Raw genomic sequence first — 6,346 nt, 5'->3', positions numbered from 1 at the left:
AGTGGAAATCGTATTGTATTCGAAATATTATGACAAAGTTCATATATCTTATTGCTTATCTATCTAAGGATGTTTTGCAAATAGTTTAATTACATACATGGTTGGTAAGAGTACTGGTAGAATTTCACCTGCAACACAGCTATCACCGGTTTGAAGTGGTTAAAGCGTTCTTTCGTCACGCCGAAGGCCCGGGTTCGATTCCCGACATGGGTACAATGAGTGAAGCCCATTTCTGATGTCCTCCGCCGTGATATTGCTGGAATATTGCTAAAACTTCACCCCCTTACGGTTTAAGCAAGACATTTAGAACACAATAAATATTAAAGGTAAAGTCTGTGAAAGGTTTGAGATTAAAACTGCTTTACGCCCTTTTTAAGCCTCACCATATATATTATTAATCCATAAGCATACTTGCAATGGACTGCAGTGTTTGAATATTCTTTCTTTATTTTGCTGAAAGTACTTTCCGTAACACGTGAGTATGTTTGGGAGCCATGTTTCACTCACCATTCAGCCGATTGGATGCCATGTACCGTCGAGCCTCGCTTACCCCAACACTTCCGTTTTCTCCGATAAACGAGTTTCCAGATCACGTCTTGAATGGCATTTATAAGTTATACACATAAAAGAGAGAATATTTATGGATGTCAACTTCATCAGTTGAAGGAGTCAGCATGTTTTCCGAAACGTTGTGTTCCGCATAATAAAGTTGACATCAATTAATATTCTTCTTAGGAGTTTCAAGATATCGGAATCCCCCGTTAATTAACCAGCTACCTCCCCATGCAAATTCTACCGTACTGTAACAACTGTACTACAATACATCATATCTGTATTCAATACAGTGTTTACTCAAAAGGTTAAGGTCAGGATTAGTATTATTAGTAGTATTATTGAGAGATTTCCTTCTGTTCCCGAGCTGTCCCTGAATTCACTCTGCGGGTTGGCTGGTCGTGTGGACTCCTACACTGTGCTGTGCCACCTTAACTTAAAGCATGTTAGTTGATGGGATCATCTGAAACCTCCCCTCAGTGTCTGCTCAACGACCGATCGAGGTTTAAACACAGTGATCACATGACACTGCCTCTTTCATGTGGGCTGAGGTGCATTCTCAATAAGCCGTTTGGTGCCGAGGCGCCAGCGAGCACCTCCGAATTTTTTCTAATGAACGGAACGCACGCTGAGAGCGCTTTCTAGCGCCTCCGCGCATACTGAGGAGGAGGCTCGCCGAGGGACAAAGATGTAGGACTTGGACAAAGCGGGGCCTGTGAACATTACATTTTTGACAAGGAACAACTTGTTAGACATACACGCACTCAGTGGTGAAGTTTGATACCACCACATAAGTAAATACATTTATTGGAAGACTTTTCACTTGTTAAAACCAGGCCATTTCAATTGTTTTAGCTGCATTTTGAAGCCCCTCGCAGCACGGAGTATTTTCCCTTGCAACCCATGTTAATTTCAGTACAGAAAAATTCCTTTTCATGCATCTGTTTGTGAACAAGATACATGTATAATAAAATTTGGTATGAAGTTGCAGTTTTTGTCCCAATAACACTCATATGATTTCTTTTTGTAAACATTTGACATGTATTATTATGCGATATAAACCTTCATTTGTCGAAACTGGAAACGTAAATTGAGATATTTTCATAGGTGTCTTTCTTCTCTTAAATAAATCTAAAACATTGCGAATTGTTGTTTTTTACTGCAGTTACAATATTCCAGCAATATCAGGGCGGCCTGTAAATAATCGATTTTGTCCCTGACAACTTTACCAGTGGTTGATTTGGACAACGCCCCATGCCTTCGGGACATTCGTGACCAACTTGTGTTATTCGGGGACAAGCAGTTAGGTTACTGAAAGGGGCAAGTGGTGACGAATGGCCGTCGGGGTACAATGAAACACAAACCACCAAGTCACCGATCCATTTAGTCGAATCATACAATATGCATGCATAGATTACTTTTGGTCAATAAACAGAACCAGGAATCCCCAAGTGTTGACTAAAAAAACACACCCCAGGAAATATTATTTTTCCCGAACGAGAGCGAGGGTAATACATTTATTCTTAGACGAGTTTCGTAAAATCAGTATGACAAACATGCGAGTGTAATAACTTCTTTGTTACCTATTATTTCTTAATCCATCTGAGCTTTCCTTTAGAGAAATGCACTGATCACAACCGCCGTCTTAGAAAACTACAATTGTCAAATGACGTCAACAGTTTTCAGCTATGACGTCATTTCTTGTGTCAGAATAAAATTTGAAAGACGATAACAATGCCGCCCGGATGACATACATATAGAATACTAAACGGGCTCCCGTGTAATACCAATTTTATGAAACGAGTGAATAGTTGTATCTCACGAGCGAAAATTGGTTTTACACGGGAGTGAGTTTAGTATTTTATTTATTACTTGCCATTTATAACGTTTTTAGAATTATACTGTTGAGTATGAATAGGCTAACACCTACACGATCCACGGCATAGTCCAATTGAGTTTAACAGAATAATACTTTAAACACGTCACAAGTTGAAACGTATGAATTTAATACCATACAACAGTCCACCTTTAGAATTCACAAATTTATCGTAGGGCTAAGACTACTGCAACTCACATACTTTAACAGACTAAGGACTGTCGTTGCGCTACAATACGATCGCCTTGTGGAACGGGCCTTGCACCTCAAAGTTTACAATAACGTCACAATACCGGATGACGTAATTTGTGGAATTTTGTTGCAAGATCCATCAGCGAAACAATGCAGTGTGACGTCAGCCTAGCAACAAGGTTGCTGGGGTCATCGAGTGTGCATAAGCTCCTCTCAACTCAACTCCACACGCAATGTCGTTGAATAAGCCAAAGGATGTTGAGAGTTTTCAATATTTGTTCGTGAAACGTGTTCCGAGAGTACATAAGCACGCGTTTTGGTATTACACAATGTGTAATACAGCTGTATGTTTATTAAACGGGTGATCTCTTCACGCGCAAGTAATAAAATATACTAGTGCGTGTAAACGATATTGCACCTGTGCACATACGATTTTTAGTAACTCGATTTTTTTCTAATCCTATAGGTAATTAATTATTTTTTGTGTGATTTATGAGACTTTGTACTTGCCGTTTTGGCAATAAAGTGACATGTCTTACCCGATGTATTTAATTTATTCTCCTTAATAACTGTCCACAATATACTGAAATTAAATATATATGAATATAAACATCAAACCATTATGTTTTACCCAAATAACTGGTAAATAAAATACCTGGAATGCAGTTTTAAGAAATATGATTTTATTTGGGTTCTTAAATCCACATCTTCGATAGCTTCAATGCAGAACCAGAAGTCCTTATTCACCTAACGTTCCAATTCGACTGTATTGTATTTTACCCCAGGACGTTTGTAAATACAGTACGACACGAATATAACGAACACGGATAGAGCGAACAAACGGATGCAACAAAACCCACGATTTATCTCCTATATATTATCATATAAAATTTAAATACATAACGAACTCTCTACAGCGAACTAACGGATATAGCGAACTGATATCTGATAAACGACGAGCCCATCTACCACTAATTAGTGACTTGTACAGCGAACTGAGAAATCTCACTCAGTGTCAAGTGTCACTGACAATCTAGTCTATATTTTGATTTTCCAATGTTAAATAAGTCGGTAGGATTACATGAGTTGGGTCGACGTATATCATGATAATGCCATAAAATAGAGTTTTGTTGTCTGATCGGTGACCTTCTAACTAACGGAAAGTTTATCGTATCTTTATTCTAAACAATAATACTTTACATACACAATGTTCAACAATATTGCTAAATTACGCCATTTTGAAAACCGCGCCCTCTGCCGGCGTCAGTTGCCAGATCGTTCGATTACACCCGAGCGCCCGCGGAGAGCCCTAAGTAAGCGCTCAGAAAGCGCCTCGGCCTATTGAACGCATGCCTGCCTTCACTCATTGAAATTCATTTACCGGGTCTAAACACGGATTTCTAGATACGAGAAGTGTTTTATGTTGTGTTCTTCCGCTTCACATAGAGGCATGTTCAAGAGGCTGTTTATTATTTCTATTTCCTCTTTACATTCTTCTTTTGATCATCATCGCTGTTTAGTAAGCTCTATGTTTACACCCACGTCACAGGGCTACAACTGGTGCATTATTCAGTATTTTCCATGAATCCATCTTTTCACGAGAATGACAGTCAGCGCCATATTTAAAAGGGTTATTTCGGGCTATTACTCGGTCGTTGGCAGGTACAGCTGGCTTTACAGCGAGCTGTTTCAAAACGTACCCTCAGATTTGTAACGCAAATGAGTATTGCAGTAATTTATTTCGTAAATAACAGCTACAAAACCCTTTCCATTTTCACAAGAAATCTCTACCAAAAGCAGAGTCGAATGTACGATTCTTACTGTACCATTACCTTGTGTTTTTGTGTCACTAACAAATAGTGGTGATACCAGATGTTCTCGAGAAGGTGGGCGTATCCTGTCCCACTGGTGGCACCTGTCACAAACACGCGCAAAGGCCAGTCAACTGTTCATATGAAAAAAACACGGAACATGTGGTACAAGTCAAAATTGGGAATTGCATCGGACATCATCGTCCCCCCTCACGTTCCCCCTCTTGTGTTAAGATTTGATATTTTTTCAAGTTTTGGAGGGTCCACTATTCAACGACCTAACGACCAGTATATATATATTTATATATATATTTATATTATTGATGAAATATAACATTCAGTACCTAACGACCAGTATATATATATTTATATATATATTTATATTATTGATGAAATATAACATTCAGTACCTAACGACCAGTATATATATATTTATATATATATTTATATTATTGATGAAATATAACATTCAGTACCTAACAACCAGTATATATATATTTATATATATATTTATATTATTGATGAAATATAACATTCAGTACCTAACGACCAATATATATATTTATATATATATTTATATTATTGATGAAATATAACATTCAGTACCTAACGATCAGTATATATATATTTATATATATATTTATATTATTGATGAAATATAACATTCAGTACCTAACGACCAGTATATATATATTTATATATATATTTATATTATTGATGAAATATAACATTCACCACCTAACGACAAGTATATATATATATATATATATATATATATATATATATTATTGATGAAATATAACATTCAGTCCCTAATGACCAGTATATATTTATTTTTATATATATATATATATATATATATATATATATATATATATATATGTATATTATTGATGAAATATAACATTCACCATGCACCTAACGACCAGTATATATTTATATATATATATATATTATTGATGAAATATAACTTTCAGTACCAACGACGAGTATATATATATATATATATATATATATATATATTATTGATGAAATATAACATTCAGTACCTAACGACCAGTATATATTGATATATATATATATATTATTGATGAAATATAACATTCAGTACCTAACGACCAGTATATATATATATATATATATATATATATATATATATATATATATATATATATATTATTGATGAAATATAACATTCAGTCCCTAATGACCAGTATATATTTATATATATATATATATATATATATATGTATATTATTGATGAAATATAACATTCACCATGCACCTAACGACCAGTATATATTTATATATATATATATATTATTGATGAAATATAACTTTCAGTACCAACGACCAGTATATATATATATATATTATTGATGAAATATAACATTCACCACCTAACGACCAGTATATATTGATATATATATATATTATTGATGAAATATAACATTCAGTACCTAACGACCAGTATATATTGATATATATATATATATTATTGATGAAATATAACATTCAGTACCTAACGACCGGTATATATTTATATATATATATATATTATTGATGAAATATAACATTCACCACCTAACGACCAGTATATATATATATATATATATATATATATATATATATATATATATATATATATATATATTATTGATGAAATATAACATTCAGTACCTAACGACTAGTATATGTCGCTGCTTGCGCGTGATTCAATATACAGCTGGCACCGAGGAGCCAGAGGTTAAATGGGGCTTAACGTCGCGTCCAAGATTATTGCACTTATATAGCGACGTGTGTGTGTGTGTGTGTATGTGTGTGTGTGTGTGTGTGTGTGCTTGTACTAGTCCGGACTGATGCCGATAAATAGTGCTAGCACTCTGAGACACCATGCCGCAGTTTAACGTGAATA

The sequence above is a fragment of the Haliotis rufescens genome, unplaced genomic scaffold (assembly GCF_023055435.1).
Source record: "Haliotis rufescens isolate VD_foot unplaced genomic scaffold, xgHalRufe1.0.p SCAF_61, whole genome shotgun sequence".
NCBI classification, from domain to species: domain Eukaryota; kingdom Metazoa; phylum Mollusca; class Gastropoda; order Lepetellida; family Haliotidae; genus Haliotis; species Haliotis rufescens.
Note: the sequence above shows the minus strand (reverse complement) of the source record.